The sequence below is a fragment of the Terrapene carolina genome, unplaced genomic scaffold, assembly GCF_002925995.2.
Source record: "Terrapene carolina triunguis isolate 2854851 unplaced genomic scaffold, T_m_triunguis-2.0 Scaffold211, whole genome shotgun sequence".
NCBI classification, from domain to species: Eukaryota; Metazoa; Chordata; order Testudines; family Emydidae; genus Terrapene; species Terrapene triunguis.
The window spans coordinates 13,379,248-13,398,543 of record NW_020664562.1 but is presented as its reverse complement, the minus strand read 5'-3'; positions in this window follow the sequence as shown (position 1 = coordinate 13,398,543).

Here is a 19,296-nt window from a genome sequence, read left to right as displayed (position 1 = left end):
AATGATGTGGCTAAGAAATGACACTGTAATAGTCCTAAACAGTACCCTGTGATTATGTCAGCCTAAAGATATCCTGTGTGTACTTAAAAAGTCAGAGAATTTAAGAATTCTTCAGGGCATGGAAAAGACAGACAATCCACCAGCAACATACCCATAAGAAACATTGGCATGACTTAATATGGGAGAGGAAAGGAAGTCTTGTGGATATTTAATCCCATATGCCAGTGATTTCTTAACTGCGTTTAAAAACAAGAATGCCTGTAGGTTTCAAACTGTGGGAACAATCCTGCATTGGCTCAAACAAGGCAAAAATATGTGGATGCTGGAGGGGAAGATACACATCTGAGCACCTGGCACTGCTGTTCTTCATCACTGTCATCTGGCTCAGGTGAGTGCTTTTGGTTGCTTTTGTGGTGGAGAGGGAATAAACTAGATAAGACCACAAAATGGTCCCTGTGCACTCATGCATGGGGACAAGATTTGTCATAAGTAGATCTGCCTATGGTCACCCTAAAAAGATTCCTACAAAAAGTAGAAACATGGAAGAATTGCTTAGGAGTATAGAAGTATAGCACAATCATGTAGGGACAAAATCAAAAAGTTTAAGGCACTGAATAAGTTACACCTTGCAAAGAATATAAAAGACAATAAGAAGAGGTTCTTGAAATACATTAGGAGTAAGAGAAAGATGAAGGGAAATGTAGGTCCTTTTTATAGACTAGAGGTGCACAGGAGAAGTTCCAGAAGACTGGAAGAAAGCTAGTGTGCCAATTTTTAAAAGGGAAAACTGGATAACCTGGATGATTATAGGTCTTTCAGCCTGATGTCGAACCTGGGCAAGATAATGTAAAGGCTGATATGGGACTTGATTAATAAATAATTAAAGGAAGGTAATATAATTAGTGCAAATGAACATGGGTTTATGGAATATATGTCCTATTAAACTAAATTGATATCTGTTTTTAATGAGAGTACAAGTTTGTTTGATAAAGGTAATAGTGTTGATGTAATATACTTAGACTTCTGTATGGCATATGACTTGGTACCAGACAACATTTTGATTTAAAAAAAAAAAACACCCTAGAATGATGTAAAATTAACAAAGCACGCATTAAATGGATTAAAAACTGGCTAACTAATAGGTCTCAAAATGTAACTGTAAATGAGGAATCATCATTGGGTAGCTGTGTTTCCAGTGGGATCCTGCAGGGGTTAGTTCTTGGTCTTATGCTATTTAAAATTTTTATCAATGATATAGAAGAAAACATAAAATCATCACTCATAAAGTTTGCAGGTGACACAAAAATTGGGGGAGTGATAAATAATGACAAAGATAGGCCACTGATTCTGAGTGACCTAGATCGCTTGGTAAACTGGGCACAAGCAAACAATAAGCATTTTAATACTTCTAAATGTGAATGTATATTCTAGGAACAAAGAATGCAGGCCATACTTACAGACCTCCATCCTGTATCCTGGGAAGCAGTGACTCTGAGATTTGGTGGTTGTGGTGGATAATCACCTGAACATGAGCTCCCAGTGTGATGCTGTGGCCAAAAGAGCTAATTGCATCCTGGGGATTCATAAATGGGAATCTTGAGTGGGATTAGAAAGGTTTATTTTACCTCTGTATTTGGTACTGGTGTGACTGCTGCTGGAATACTGCATCTAGTTCCGGTGACTACAATTGAAGAAAGATGTTGATAAATTGGAGATGGTTCAGAGAAGAGTCACAAGAATAATTAAAGGATTAGAAAACCTGCCTTATAGTGGTAGACTCAAGGACCTCAATTTATTTAGCGTGACAAAGAGAAGGTTAAGCAGTGACTTGATTACAGTCTATAAGTATCTTAAAGGGGAATGAATATTTAATAATGGGTTCTTCAGTCTAAGTGGAGAGAGATATAACATGATCCAATGGCTGGAAATTGAAGCTAGACAAATTCAGACTGAAAATAAGGTATACATTTTTAACGGTGAGAGTAATTGACCATTGGAACAATTTACCCAGGGTCGTGATGGATTCTTCATCATTGATAATTTTAAAATGAAGATTGGATGTTTTTCTAAAAGCTATGCAGTAGGAATTCTTTTGGGGAAGTTCTGTGGCCTGTGTTATACAGGAGGTCAGACTAAAGGATCACAACGGTCCCTTCTAGCTTTGGAAACTATTAATTTTTGTGCACCAACTCACCAACCTAGCGAGGAGGTCTTTAAACTAGATTCAAAGGGGGCAGGTGACAAAGCCCCACAGGTAAGCATAAAAATGGCAACTGTAACAGATGTCTCGTTGTTGGCGGGATATGGAAAAGTCCAGTAGGGTCATAGGAGCAACAAAAGGGAAATCAGTGGGGAATCTGCTCAATGTTAGAGCAGGCTGTGGCAAAACTCCTTACTGGTGTGGGTTGTACCCCACAGCAGCACAGGAAGATTTAGGTTAAAAACTAGGAAAAACTTTCTAACTATAAGGGTAATTAAGTTCTGGAATAGGCTTCCAAAGGAGATTGTGAAATCCCCATCATTGGAGGTTTCAAGAAGAGGTTGGACAAATGCTTGCTGGGGCTGGACTAGGTTTATTTGGTCCTGCCTCAGTGAAGGAGGCTGAACTTGATGACCTCTTGAGGTCCTTTCCAGTCATATATTTCTATGATTCTATGAATAGACGATACAAATAATACATAAGATGAAAGATTAGTTATTTAAAGCAGCATTGAAAGGTGTATTAAATGTCTGAATCTTTTAAGTTAAAGGTTTTGTTGCGCTCCTTTCCTTTAAATAAGCTCTGTCTTATTGAATAAATTATGTACAAGCTGTTTTTATCTTACAAACTACTGGATAATTTTCCAGTAATACTCTTCTAGTTACAGTTTGAACTGGAGTATAGAGGTACGTGTCTTGGTGTATCCCAAACGAACGTACACACTTTGCAAAGGATATTTCACTTTGGTAGGTACTTGGTAAGAAATGCTGTGCAGTGTTTGTTTCTAGAATTTTTTAGTCTAACTCCTGTGACTATAAGTGTCATTCTAGCTCCAGTAAGTAATGCCAGTAGCACAGGTAGATGGATCTGACAGGACTGAGAACTAACAGCATGTCAGACGCTTTTCTCCAATGAAGTCTATAGATCAGAGCTAGGAATCTGCTGGAGCCGAAGAGGGTGACAGGGGAATAACATCCCTTTCTCTTCCATCGACAGGAGTAATAACTCCTGGCTCTCTAGGGACAGATTGTAAAAGCCAATAGCCAGAAGCTGTGAAGCAGGGAGGGTAGAAGAATGGAAAATTAAAGAGGGAGTGAAAATTTTGTGTAAGGCTTTAGTGAAGTGTTGGAATAAACAATCAAATGCCATTCTTTTAATAGCCTTATTGTTGATATAAACAGTTCTTGAAATTTTAATTTTTATTACTTTAAGATGTTAAAATGTTAGTAAAATATTAGTTAAAATGGTTAAGTAAAATACTATGCATGTATTTCTGTGTAGGTATTTTCATATATTCTATAATAACTTGAAAAAAAATTTTCATGAGAAAATGTTTTACTAGTAGCTCTTTAAGATTAAAGATCTACTAAATAGTGGTAAGTTTGTTAGTTTAGTTATTGTACCCAGGCATATACGAGTTTTTATATATATATATATATATATATATAATATTATAATATGACACACTGTGTATATAAATCATGTAATATAGTCAAATGACTATGTATGAAATATGCATATATTAATCTACTTCCATATGCAGACGTTCACATTTTTAAATCTTTAAGACAACTTATTTTTAGAGTTTCATAGCTTCAGAAGCATTCAAAATTTACCTTTTTATGTATCTGATGGGGAGTTTTCACTAGTGTTAAATTCAGACATACACTAAGTTTTATGGTATCTGCATTTTACAATGAGTCTTACATTCACTTCTTCATAAAGTGCCTTTTAAAATTTCAGTAATTTACCAACAAACATTTAAACAAGCAGAAGCATAATAAAAGGTATAACTTAGGGAGTTTAGATAGCGCACACCAGATTCTTAAAAGCCTATCTTCTTATGAGATGTACTTATTTAGTTTTTAAACTGTGACTGGTGTTTAGTTAAATCTTTTACAGACTCAGTTCACTGAAGGTGACAGAAGTACTCACTTGAGCTCAATGAAAAGTAGACATGACAGTAAATTTTTCAGTCAGAGACAGGAGATCTTGTTATAGGAGTCAGTATGAGGGTCAGGGCAGAGCCTGTTGATGATTGAGGAAAAGAGAAGTAAATTCATTCTGCTTCAGGCACTTTGTCAAGTGCCAGTAGCTTACCATTGAGAACTAGTCACCCGTTCTAGTCTTACGGCCCTAGAGGTCAGTCATTTGATATAAATCATAGCACTGCATAGGCTCAGCAACCTATTGCCATTCCAGATGAAATAAAAAAGAGGAATGCTTCATTCTGCATTGAAATGACTGTGAATACCCCACCACATGTTGCTGTTTAATGCAATATGTAGTTAGATATTGATCTCCAGAATCAAGTCATTAAAATGTGCAGTTTTTGTTTATTGGAATGAAGCAATTAAATGGTTCAGTTATGCCAGACCTTACCTTTTCTGATGAAAAGTATTGATTTCTTGCCACAGCTTTATAAGCGACAATGTTTTTGATTACTCTTGACAAACCTCCTTGGAGTGTTAATTAAAATTGTACCAGATGAGCAGGTGTGGGAGATCATTAGATCACCCGGATCACACACTACACTTCATATTCTGCAGCCTTGCATAATGAATAGGGCACAAGAGGGGAAAAACAATATCTTCATCAGCAGAATTAGCATCTTCACTTTTTTTAACTAGGTGACGTTAAATTGTACAGTACACATTTATCAGCTATTGAATAACTTCTGCATTTGATTGAGTTCACTTTCTTTGTTAACATATTCTTTTTTAGTGAAAGACCAGCTGCTTTCATTTTTAAGGTTTAAAATGTTTTGAAATGTTATATTACAATATAAATTTAAGAGATGAAGTATTAGGCTGTTTACACAAGAATGCAAATAAACTCATGAATACCAACATTTAACCCTCCCCCCCCCAAAAAACCTATGTGTTTCCCAAATAAGAAATATATATTAATATTTTCCCCATATCTTTCTTTTGCTTAATGACCTAGAAATATAAATATAGTATGAGAGCTATTGATTTTGTTGGCTAACTTATTTAATGAGATATATTAATTTATAAAAAATATTTTGTCTTGTAGAATATTAATCTGTTATTTTTTAAAAACCTCCACTGTACTAAGACAATTATTCTGTATAGTGTTAGTAGCACTGGCATTATGTGTAGCAAAAATGTAAGCTAGGGTCTGCTGGTTGTGAAGTTTGTTGTGACAGGCATTTTTGTTTAAAGAACATGTAGAAAACAAATTTACACCTTTATTTCTTTCCCTTCCAAAATAAATGTTATCAAAGTAAAGCTAGGATTTGTGTTTAGAGCAGTGTAGAGAAATGTGTAAAACATCTGCTCACAAAATACCTGGCTTGTAAGTAAATAGAAAGCTTCAGTTTCCATTAATGTGATCTGCGAGCAGTCGTCAACAGTAACTAAAAGCTTGAGAGCTTGCTGTCCAGCCCAAGTCACACTGGAACAGGCAGTTTGGGACCTGGCTGTTTAATTTTTATTAAATGCACCATTTTACAATGCAAATATCAACATAGGAAAACGAAGGTGAATGAAGATTTGCAATATTTGGAATGTGTTCTAGTGCCTAGAGCAAAGAACTAATTTCAAGTTGCTGATGTGCCACTGAATTGCTGTGTGGTTTTGAACAAGTTTCCCTTTACATATCTTAGTTTACCAGTCTGTAAAGTGAGTATGATACTTACCTGCCTTTCAGGGATGTTGTGGGATTTAATTAATGTTTATAAAGCTCTTTGAACTCCTTCAATGAAAAGTGCTATAGAAATTCAAATTATTCTTATTTTATTATGTACACCCCTCCCATGCTCCAAAGAAGAAATAATTAGTTGAAAAAGGAAGATCCTACATTAATTGCTTCAGCTACAGGTTTTAAAAAACTCAACTCTTTATTAGAAGTATTTTTAGGTACAGTGCTTAGAAAGGCTACCTACACAATGGAAATAGATATATTGCTGTTCTCCAGGGCCAAATCCTTGTGACCTATCTCATGTGAGGAATCCCAATGACTTCAACAGGACTACTCATGTGAGGCAGGACTTTACTTTTAATTTGGTTTCAAAGCACTAACTGAATACTGATTCCAAAGAGTACAACCTAATGACTCCTATGCAGTCTTAACTTCTATTTCAATATGGCAATATTTAGCACTTTATATTATGCTTTATTGGCCTGATTGCACAATACCCTGAGCATCCTTAAATTCAGTTGATTCCAAAGGGAATTGAAGGCACTCAGTGCAATTTAGGATCAGGTGCTATATCTTTTTTAAAGTGCTATACAAACATTCTCTAATTAACAAACTTATCTCCTGCTGACTTCAGTGAGAGCAGAAGCAGGTCCATAAAGGATCACCTTGTCCTAAGTGTAGTTGAAAAGGACCATGTTGGTTCAAATTCTTACGTTTAATTTGAGGGAAGTCTTTCTAGGGCTCAAAGATAATTCACTGACAGGCTTCTATCTCTAACCTTTGATGAAGTGGAGATTCTCCTTTTTGGACTGTCACTTTTTCCACTCTAGCTCTTTTTAAAAAGATGATTACCAATCAGGGGAGTAGATAGCTCAGGGATTGGGATATAGAGGCTCTAGGTTTCCAGTTCAAATTCACATATCTAGTGAACCCAAAGATAACACCTCCTGGTGGTTGACTGGTAGCATGAAATATGTAAAATGAGCTTGATGTTCTCAGGTCAGTTCCCTGCAGTTAAATGTCCATGTTATAGAATCTCCATCACAGATCTACTGATTGATACCCTTTTAGCTCTCTCAACAGAGAGGCCAAGGACTGAAATGGCATGGAAACTGACCTATCATCTCACCTCTAAAGATGGTCTGACTACTTCAGGCCTGATACACCAGGTTTTGGAGGGCATGGATGGAATGCACCTATTCTGTAGATAAAGACATTACTAGAATAGTTTCTCAATATGCCATTGTGAATATCTAAGGCTGCTCAGACATCTAAATGATCTATGAGAAGCATATTAAATGTTCTAATGACTATATAATTAGAAGAGGAAAAAAGGGAAGGCATGTACTCTGTGGGTATGTCTACACAGCAAAAACAAAACAAACAAAAAACCACCCCTGTGGCTGTGCAGACTCTTGCTTGTGGTGTTTCTGCTATGGTGCTAAAAATAGCCATGTAGACATTCAAGCTTGTGCTGGAGCCTGGACTCTGAAGCCCGGGAAGGGGAGTGGTTTTCAGAGCCTGAGCCCAAACATCTCCACAGCTATTTTTAGTGCCATAGTCTGAGCCTGTGAGACTGAGTCTGTAGACCTGGGCTCTGAGACTCGCTGCAGTGTACACGTACCCCTTCACCCCGTCTAATATGTTTTCTTCCATGTCATGCAGTACTTTGTTACTGCTGATTTTAAAATACAGCAAAAGATGGCTGGTGATACATGATTAAGACCCACCTAAATTCCTGCTGTGATATGAAATTTATTATATAATCTCCTATTTAAAGTCTCATGTGTAGCAAAAGCCAGTGTGTCTCCATAAAGTTTTCTAGTTCTGCTTTAAAATGAAGCACTTAATGACCAAAAATCCCAAGGTAGTGATGATCAACATTATTTAAGTTGTGTACAATAAGTTCGACTGTTTTTTGTGTTTCTATATGTAAGCTTGGATTTCTATCTCTTCTGTTTTTTCAAAAGATTTGAATGCATAAAACACTGCCCTTAACTGGTTATTTGAAGCTGTATATGATAATAATGTTTTGTGTTTATGTAGTGCTTTCATTCAAGGATCTCCGAGCTTGACAAATATTAATTAAGCTTCAAGCGGCCAACACTTCTGAAAGGTAGGTCTGAGTTTCATGGTGGTGCATAGCTCACCACCTAAAATTTAATAAAGAAATAATATACCACATTGCTTTGTGCAACTGGAAAAATCTATGTGGTTTTAAATGTTCATTTCCTATCTTTTTTCAGAACAATAACATCATGTTTGTGGTAACTTTTTCTTTTGTTGCGTTCTAAAGGCTTGTTTGTTAGACACATTGCATGTTAAGTGAGTGAAACCTGGACTCTCTCAGGATTAGTGGTTCTCTTTATTCTTTGCTCCATATTGAAAATCATTCCTGTCAGCTGATGCTCTCCAAGCTGCCTGGAAGAACTTTGGCATAGTTTTCCTAACCTTTCAAACAGTAAAAGCAAAACTCTCCTTTGATAAAAAAGCTGGAGGACTTTGGCACAGAGCCATTAAGGATGTAGGTGACTCTGCTGTGATCTGACAGAATATTCCACAAAACACTGAAAAGCTCTCCTAAGAGTCCCTGGAGTGGGCCGCGGCACTTTGCTTGTACTTAACATATATCAACTGTCACCCGACGGCAGTCAGTGTTGAACTGAACACAATGGAACATCCAGATGGTCTAAACAAAGCGAACAAATGTTCACTGCTATTAAAAGCTGTTTACATCAACTTCCAGTATTTCATGTACTGAAGTTTATACTGTGTCACTACTGAGGTGCTTAGCTCCATCCTAAGCTCATATCAGGCTTTTATAAACTATTGTTGCTTATGTTTTAAAATAACTTTGTTACATACCTTAAATATGTGCCACTGAGCATTAAAACAAAGTAGGAAATTGGTCATTATATGCTAATATATATTATATGCTACACTTTCAAATATTTTAATTGATTGTCCATTCTAATTTCCCTTTGCTGTCCCCCCCGTGTAGCCCTTCCTTCCAAAGCCTCCCTGCACCAAACACATATACAATGTGCACAACGCCATGCTGTCTTCTCTGATTGGGGTGCGTAATGAATAGCTACTTAACTGCCTATCTGCCTTTGCAGACTGTGCCAAGAATTCTCATTGGCCATTTGATTGGGATGTTTGTGCAGGGAATAGTTTGTTTTCTTCTCCAGCAGACTCCGAGATATCTACTGCTGTCTTATTAGTGATTAAGATGCATGAGTGACAAATGGACATTTTACATCTCCTTCCTCTGACCCTTGTTCCTGGTATCCACTTTGCAAATTTCCAAGTCCCTGCCTTCTACTTGTTAAATAAATTCATTGATGGGAGAAATGCCCAACTCACTGTATTGTTTTCAAGAAGCTACAATGAAATTCTTGGGAAGGGAGTGGGGGAGGAAGACTCTTTAAAAACTGTTCTATATTTTGCAAATATCTGATTTCTGGTTTATTGCATAATATGCCTGAAACACTGGAAAAATGAAGCAGTAAAATCATTAACTGCACTCATTTTATTTTCATATTTAACCGAGAGAAGTAAAAATCTGTAAGATATGAGCACAAAGATGACATCAAATCAAAATTTTATAAATGGGCAGAATATTGCTAAATATAGATCCACTATTTTTTCCTCCATCTTGTTTTAAAGGTGAAGCAAAGTGATTTAAAAATAAATATATACAAAAGACTGCTTCAGGTCCTAAATCAGTAAGTCAACTGGATTGTCAATTCTTTGGAACAGGGACCACATATTTGTGCAGTGCCTATATCATGTGGTCCTGGTCCAGGGCTGGAACTCCTAGGCACTACCATATTATAAATAATAAAATGGGGAGAATGAAATGATACACAAATACATTTTAAAATAAAATATTTGAAAATAGTTTCTGATCTATCAGGATCTATTTTTGGACTTCTTTTTCTCCTTATGCTGTCACTAGCACCTAAACCAGCATGTGGCATGCAGCTTCATGCTATTGGTGTTAGTGATGTCCTTTCACATTCAGGAAAAATAGAACCCTGAACTCGCATTCCTTCTATGAAACAAATTGTATAAAGTTTTATAGGGACTAAATCTATAGAGTTCTGCAGCATCTAAATAGAGGGTACTATGCAAATACTCTAAAACCCTATATAGAATTTTATAGGAAGTGATAGTTTTTCTGAAGTGTTTTTACTATGCAGAAGAATGCTATAACAGGATTATAATTCTCTATTAAATTCTATTGCATGATTAAAAAAAACCTGTTGAATTTATTTTTTGTATTAAATTGACAGGATGTTTTCAATAAGGGTTTTTTGTTTGTTGGTTTGTTAACCTGCTAAGAACTCTGAGTCATGTTTAAAATGCCTTGGTCATTTTGAAAACTATTGTACACATGTATTATGTTCCTTGTTTTGCAGTTTTTTGTGTGTTTTTTAAATAGTGCAGTTAATCTTTAAACCCTGTAATTGCAACTTTAAATGCAAAATCTAGATATACAGGTACTTTATTTATACTGGAGTTTCAAGGAATACAATGTGACTTGTTACTTTGCAAGTGCAATTTAAACTACCTATTTTTAAACATAAGACTGAGTGGTCCAAGCTCTCTCTGACTTGCTTAATATAAGTTTAAAAATACTACATTGGCAGCTTTATTTTATAATAAAATATCTTGTTTTGGGGAGCAGCTTTCTTCTTTAACAGCTAAATTTGACATTACATACAGTATAAAACTGATTTTTAATTTTTAAATGTTTGAATAAGTATTACTATTATTAGTAGTAGTAATAATCATGATGATTCAATATCCCCTTTGTCCTGCAGTAGATGTCTGACTGATAACTTTTTGTGCTAAGTCCAAGATTTTAAAAAACAGGCATCTAAAGCTAGGTTCCCAAATCCATATTTAGGAACCTAAATAAGTGATCTGATTTTCAAAAGTGCTGAGCTACCAACAGCCACTATTGAAGTCAGTTCCATTTACTGGATGCTTGGTACTTTTGAAATGGAGACCAGTTATATAGGTCCCTAATTATGGATTGAGGAACTTAACTTTAGGATGCTGATGTTGAAAATCTTGCCCCATTTTTTTCCAAAGAATATGTTGTGGAGAGTGGATTGTAATTGTCCTTGTGTTGTATGGAACTCTTTTTATAGTGTTCTATCTATTCTTTATATTATGTGGTAAGATCACCTGAGTGTGCTGTATAAGGGCCAAATCCTTAACTCGTCACACAACCCTAGTGATCTCCTTTGTGCTCTGCAGCCTGTACTGCAGCCTTAGGGTTGAAATTGCTCCTGGGCTCTTGCATGCCTCTTCCATGGGGTAGGATGCCCAGGGCATCTGAATAACAATATACCTACGGCCCACCTCCTGCTCTTGTGCTATCCTGCCACTTCCTTACCCCCCAAATCTCCTGTCCCCTGATACAGAGCATTGTATTGCACTGTTCCCATTGAAATTGGTGGTGTAGGATTGGGTCTTGCAGGCTCTTTGTAGGAAACCAAGCTATTCCCTATACTACAGTATGTTGGAACATGGCAATAAGAGAGTCAGATGTTATTTCTGTATGACAAAAAGATTTAATTCCCAATCTACTGTCCTTGTTGCCAAGAAGGCTAACAGCATTTTGGAGTGTATAAGTAGGAGCATTGCCAGCAGATTGAAGGACGTGATCATTCCCCTCTATTCGGCATTGGTGAGGTCTCATCTGGAGTACTGTGTCCAGTTTTGGGCCCCACACACCAAGAAGGATGTGGAAAAATTGGAAAGAGTCCAGCGGACGGCAACAAAAATGATTAGGGGGCTGGAGCACATGACTTATGAGGAGAGTCTGAGGGAACTGGGATTATTTAGTCTGCAGAAGAGAAAAATGAGGGGGGATTTGATAGCTGCTTTCAACTACCTGAAAGGGGGTTCCAAAGAGGATGGATCTAGACCAGGGGTCGGCAACCTTTGAGAAGTGGTGTGCCAAGTTTTCATTTATTTACTGTAATTTAAGGTTTTGCGTGCCAGTAATACATTTTACATTTACAGGGGCCGGACTGGCAGCGGGCTGAGAGGGGCCAGCAGCCGGGACGCTGGCTGGCAGGGGCTGGCGGATGGAACCCCAGACCGGCAGTGGGGACAGCAGACGGAACCCCAGACCGGCAGCGCAGTGAGCCGCTCAGCCCGCTGCTGATCTGGGGTTCTGACTGCTGGCCCCTGCTAGCTGGGGTCCCAGCCACCGGCCCCGTTCAGCCTGCTGCTGACCCAGGGTTCCGTCCATCCAGGCCGGCAGCAGGCTGAGCGGGGCCGGCGGCCAGGACCCCGGTTGGCAGCAGAGTGCCACTAAAAATCAGCTCGCTTGCTGCCTTTGGCATGCGTGCTGCCAGTTGCCAACCCCTGATCTAGACTATTCTCAGTGGTACCAGATGATAGAACAAGGAGTAATGGTCTCAAGTTGCAGTGGCGCAGGTTTAGTTTGGATATTAGGAAAAACTTTTTCACTAGGAGGGTGGTGAAGCACTGGAATGGGTTACCTTGGGAGGTGGTGGAATCTCCTTCCTTAGGCGTTTTTAAGGTCAGGCTTGACAAAGCCCTGGCTGAGATGATTTAGTTGGAAATTGGTCCTGCTTTGAGCAGGGGGTTGGACTAGATGACCTCCTGAGGTCCCTCCCAACCCTAATATTCTATGATTCTACTGGTGTAATCACATGGGCTGTATGGAGAGTTGGGATAAGAAAATATTTAAAATACAATGTGACTTTGTTACCGTAAACAATTCCCTGATTTAACAAGTCCCATTTTCCTTGGTCATTCAGGTGTCAGGACATAAAACTGTTACAAAACCTTAGTTTTTGTGTTTGACAGGGGTCAAGCATCGTGCCCGCTTTAGATGAGCCATTTGGAGCCAGGTTGTCAATCCAAATGCAAGCTGCTCCATTTCCTGTTTATGCCTGTGCAGAGTTACACATCCTGAGTCGCTTGCCTTCAGCTGCAGGTTTTTCCGCACTCCCCGGGAGATTTCTTCCTTAAAATGGCTCATTATTTATCATTTAAGTAAGCCATTGGAATTTTGTTAATTCCTGTTTTACTTAACACATACAAAATGCTATCATTAGCTAAAGGAAGATAATGTTAAGGTAGTAACTGTTACTGATAGTACTAATTAAATGACCTTTGCAAAACAAAACCTGATCAGAGAGTGCATGAAATGAAGAGAATTGATGCCAAGTTTACTGCCTCACAGAGACCCTGCCTATTGTATATCTGACCTGAGGTTATCAGCAATTAAAACCTGGTCTACTAACTTAAAAATAAGCTTTAGGGAAATTCTTATTTTTTGTTAATTACAGTTTTAGAACTTTCTACATAATCTGTTGTATTTTGAATTAAATCTTTTCTATTTAGAGAAGAAAATTAACAGTGAAAAGTTGTTTTGATGTATTCATTTAAATGCAGGGTATGTGTATATATACTGTTGCTGAAATTGCTTGGGATTTTTCTGTTTTTCACTAATAACTTTTCTGGGTCATCATCCTTTTTAGTGAGCTGAAAAATGAACAAACTTGGTAGTTAATTGTGATTTTTCTCCCTCCCTTTTAATCAAATCTTATTTTTAAAAAAATTCACAAACAACCATGTCACCATTGTAAGCTTTTCTTATTTGTACAAATTCCACAACACCAGGTACTCTTTGTCTTTCTTTAAAAGCCAAGATTTTTCTAAATGTAGGGCTAACAGCTGGAAATTTGGCTTGAATGTTCTTCAAAATAGTCATTAAATGCAGTCAAGTTTATTGCCCAAGTACTGTCAAAGTCAAATGGGTAGTCATAGTCTGCATGCACAGTTCCTTTCCATCCATTCCCTGTTTTCTTGAGAATTGTATTTGATAACCACTGGTACGATTATTTATATTTTGAGTACAGGAAAGTATTGTTCATCATTTATTTTCATCTTCCTTTATTGTTTGCTTCCTATTTATAGAAGTTCTTGATTTAAAATGCAGAAAATAGCAATTTAAGCCATTTTCCTCAGTCAGCCCTTCAATAAGCATAACGTCATACAAATATTGTTCTGTACCCAAGTGAACTATAGAATGACTATGCAACTAATTCCCTTGATGATCATGTTCAGTGTAAGATGTATTAGCACACGTTTTGTTTATCAGACCAAAAGAACATCCCATGTTGAGGTTTTCCCTGTAGTAATCAAGGTTAAAGACCGAGCAAGACAGCATTCCCTTCAGAGGATACATGAACAAAATGAACTCAACAGATGTTTAAGACTAATCTGTAGTACCAATTCCTTTCTATGATATACTTCTAACATGATCTGACTTTGTCAGTGTAGCTAGACAAAATGAATATTTGTTCAAAACCTGTAGTTTAATTTGCCACAAGATCTTTCCTCCACATAATACTCTCAAGGGTCAGACCCTTGGCTGGGGTAAATTAGTGATACTCATTTACTCTACCTGAGGATCTGGCCTATGTTGTGTACCTATGTTGACATGCCTGGGAGGCATTTAACATCTCATGTTCTAATATATAGAGTATGCTTTTTAATTACATTCTTTCTTACTGTGTCAATAAGTGTAACATAAAAATGTGAATCTGATATTTTAATTACTTCTTGGATAAAAGATTCCTCGAATCCAAATGCAGAAAGGACCACTGTAATCATCTAGTCTAACCTCCTCTATAACACGGGCCATAGAACTCTCCCAAAACAATTCCTAGATCATATCTTTTAGAAAAAAATCTAATCTTGATTTTTAAATTGTCAATGATGGATAATCCACCACAACCTATGGTAAGTTATTCCAATGGTTAATTATTCTTACTGTTAAAAATTCCTTATTTCCAGTCTGAATTTGTCTAGATTCAACTTCCAGCCAATGGATCGTGTTACACCTTTCTATACTAGATTGAAGAACCCATTATTAAATATTTGTTCCCCAACTAATAGGCTGTAATCAAGTCTCCTCTTAACCTTCTCTTTGTTAAGCTAAATAGATAGACTCAAGGAGCTCTATCACTATAAGGCAAGCTGTCTAATCCTTTAATCTTTCTTGTGGTTCTTCTCTGAACCCTCTCCAATTTATCAACATCTTTCTTGAATTGTGGACACCAGGTTTGTGACCACAAAAATGTCTAACATTCCAGATATTTTTCTTTATAATTACAGTGAATGCTGCTTAATAGCATCCCTGATATTAACAAGTTCCAGTTAACAGCAACACTTTACTGGGACCCAATCCCGCCCCATTGACTTTCACAGTAATGGGATTTGGATATTGGTAACAGCGTGCCACATACTGAGAACTCTTTTTGGGAGAAAGGCTCCTGCCTCGGGCAGGTCTGTGGGGCTGCAGATGGGGAAGAAACCACTGGGACATGCCTTCCTTGGCTGCAGCCCTGCAAACCTGCCTGCACCTGCGGACTGCACAAGAGTTAAGGGGTTGGGGCACCCGCATCTGCTCCTAATGGGGGAGCCTCTCTTGGGGAGGGGGCTGCAGCCTGGATGCCAGGCTTTCTGCTGGGAGCCGGGGCACTGGAGGGGTTGCAGAGCTGCATAGTCCCTCTCCCTGCTGCTGCCCTGCCCCAGCCTCCCCTCCCCACGCTAAGCCCCAATATCCAGGCTGCAGTCCCCATCCCCGCTTCTCTCTTGCCCACAGGCAGGTTTGTGGGGCTGAGGTCAGGGAAGGTAGGTCCCAATGCTTCCTTCCCTGGCTGCAGTGCCTCAAATCTGCCGTCTGCTCATTGGTAACTGCCAGATAATGGCAATTCTTTGCTGGCAACTGAGGGGTTGCTAATCAGCAGAATGTATGGTATTATTTCCCCTTTGTTTATTAGAATTCTCATTCTTGCCACAATGAGGATGTACCCTACTATGCCCTGGCACAACTGACTGGAATGGAAATGAGCATTCCACCCAATTTGGCAAGCAGGTGAGCACAGAGAGATTAGTTTTTGTTAGCCTCAAGGGATTCCTGAGAAATGCTGTCACTGATGATGGCGCATCATACTATGCCTATAGCTGGGAACTGTGGGTTATACTCTCACTGTGAGGCAGCATGTGGGGGATAGATGGAACCCACTAAGGATGTTTGTTGTGTGGGTGTGTGCATGTGTGCATCTGCATGTATTTATAGTTCTATTAAAAAAAATCCCCTTACACAAGGTGGCAGGTATGGAGAGGAAGGATGGTCCAGTGATTAGGGCACTGATCTAGGATGGGAACGACTCAGACTCAATTCCCTGCTTCAGCCAGCATGGCACCATTCACCTTTCCATACTTTCTAATAGGGTATTTTTAAATTATTGAAAAAATTGCCGTTGTTTTCCCTGCTGCTTTACTTCCTCTAGCTAACAGGAAGTCAAAAGGATAACAATACCACCTATCACTGGAGAGAAAAGACAACAAAAGGAAAATAAAGAAACGGAACAAACATGAGTCGATATCCTTCTATAAATGACTGCAGTGTTGTGCAGTGAATGTTCAAAGTCCTACAGCTTACATGGTTTAAGGCAATTTCTACAGACATGTCTGTGGAATACTTCATCTCAGAGTCCGCAATACCACTCTGAGGCCTGTGGGAGATACTCCTAGTTCTGCTCATATGATTCCAAAATGGCGTTCTGCAGTTGTGACCATGACCCAGGTGACTGTGTGTGCCTGAAAACTGTGATTGGATCTTGAACTGTGTTCAAGGCTTGTCCTGGTGTCCCTGTGGTTTTACAAACATGGATATTTTGTCCCTGTTTTTTGTAACCCCTGCAGACCCTGGTCACCTGTTGGGTAGCTGAGCACATACATATGAGCATACCTATATATTGCTACTTGTCCTCTGCACAAAGCCAACCAGTGAGTTCCCTACTCTTCTCCTATCAAATCTCTTCCCTGAGTTGCCCAAACAATGCTATGCTCCTATCCCCAAACCTCTATCAGAACTGTCCCCTGAACTGGGTAGGGGAAGAACATTTATGGAGTTCATGGATGGGTTGCGTTTTCTCTACTGTCAGAAGCACGATAACAGTTTTTGGCTGGTTTTGATTGTTGTGAACAATTGCAGTGACTGTTTCTAATTATTCAGATGCAGCATGTATTGTTGCTTATGTTGTTCAAAATGTGGCTTGTTTATTTTATTTTTAAAAAGTGAGTCCATCATTTTTGTCCTCTCTCCTGGTGGCATTAGTAATGTATTGCATAACAGCTATGCCTTTGTATTTATCCTTGAGTAAAAGTATGCTTTCTCTAGTGTATATCTGAAACTTTTTTTTTTGTAAAGTTTCTTAATTTATAAGGTGGTGGTCCTCCATAAGCCATTGATTCTAAGTTCTCTGTTTTGCTCTTTTTCTCAAAGTTGAATTTCTTTATTTCATTTCCTTACTCTATGGCCTGGTCTACACTGGGGGGAGGGGTCGATCTAAGATACGCCGCTTCAGCTACGAGAATAGCGTAGCTGAAGTCAACATATCTTAGATCGACTTACAATCACTTACTTCGTGTCCTCGCGGAGCAGGATCGACAGCCGCTGCTCCCCCGTCGACTCCGCTTCTGCCTCTCGCCGTGGTGGAGTTCCGGAGTCAACAGCAGAGCGATCGGGCATTGATTTATCGCGTTGACACTAGATGTGATAAATCAATCCCCGATAAATCGATCACTACTTGCCGATTCGGCGGGTAGTGTAGACGTACCCTATTTTAAGTTCACAGCTATGACGGATGTAGTTACAATCAGAGACTTCTATCAGTACTAACATCTTCACTCTAGACTTTGGGATAAATAGACTTCTCCATTTACCACTGAAGTGTGTGAAAAACAGCCTATAACATGATTGAACTCCATTGATTTTTCATAAAAGTTTAATAAGATGATACAGGTCAAAAGCTTTGCAAAATTTGCAATAAATTTCTGTGGCGATCTGTACAAGACTTACTTTGGAAAGCTGGCATAAAAGGAGTGTAAATACAAGTTGAGTTATATTGAGGGTAATGAGGACTATGAAACTTTTTGATTAATCATTTTGAGCCTTGTATATCAGATGCTGCCAAAATAACATTGGGTTGATTTCAGTATATTTTTAGGTGCCTAATTTTTATAGGGGATTTTTGTATTTTTTCAGTGCGTTATTTATCCTAACTATCCATCCGTCCAGGCTTTTATAATGGCACCCACTGCTATAGTATATGAGCACCACTCAAGTTAAAAACCAAATGTACAAATTACCTGAGACCTTGTTTTCTTCCCTGTTTTCCCCTGAGGCAATTGTTCAAACGTGAACACTTGCGTTTACTTAAATCATGTTGGGTTCCATCCACAGTACAACTTTTAACCATGTTGCAACCATGTCAGGATACAACTGTGTTGTACTGGGTTCCATGCGTTGGTTATAGTTATAGTATAGATGCGACCTAAAAGTTGTGAATTGGCTATGTGGGGTGCAGCATCAGTGGTAACCTTTTGCATGTGTCCTTCTGTATATACAGCAGAAAATCACTCTGTGAAGAATATCTGTAGCTCCCCCTTGCCTTCCCACTGCATGACTCCACAAGCCACAACCGTCCATGGGCATAAATAATAGGCTACGTCTGTTACTCATCCTCCTGGCTTGTGTTTGTGGCTGTTGCTCAGATTCACAGACTGAAGACTGGCCAGGTTGGACTGAGGATTCTGTCCTTCCACACCTAAGTTTGTTGTGTAGCGCAAAGCCCTTTTATGGTTTTCTTTTGTTCCCTAGGCGTTCACACTATACAGGAACAGGATGTTTATTAACCGCCCCAGTTAAGAGGGGCTGTCTCTATTTTTCTTTTTACTAATAGAATTAAAAGGTGTTTCCCTATTTTCTCCCTCACTCTCAGTATTTACAGCTTTCCAATGTTGGCAGATATGTTAATTACTAAACTCTCCTTGCTGAGCTCCATAAACATAGGGTCCTTGGTGTATAGGCCAGGAATTCAGGAAACCGGAGTTCAGTTCCTGACACTACCAGTGAAACACTGTGAGATCTTGGGCAAATCACTTACCCTCTCAATTAACTCCTTTGTAAAATGGGGATGATAAGGTTTACCCACTTTTGTAAAGACTCCCACTGATGTCAGAAATCTTTGGATTAGGCCCAGTGTGAGGTTTCACTGATTTCACTTAAGTTGCAGTCTGATAAATAATTGCACTGCGATCGTGGTTGCATAGAATTTTCCAGAAACTTTTACATTGTTTTATTTGTGAATGAAATAAAATGCTAGTTTTAGTGCTACTTTATGTAAGTGTCACTATTTTAAATCAAATCTGTAGCTCAGTGCCAGATGCCATTTCAGATGTCTGGTTTTGCAAAAAAACCTCTGCTCCTACTATTATCTTCATGTCATATGCACTATCTACATTAACTTCAGATTAAGATGCAGAATTTTCTTTTAAGATCATATGAACAACGTAGTTTA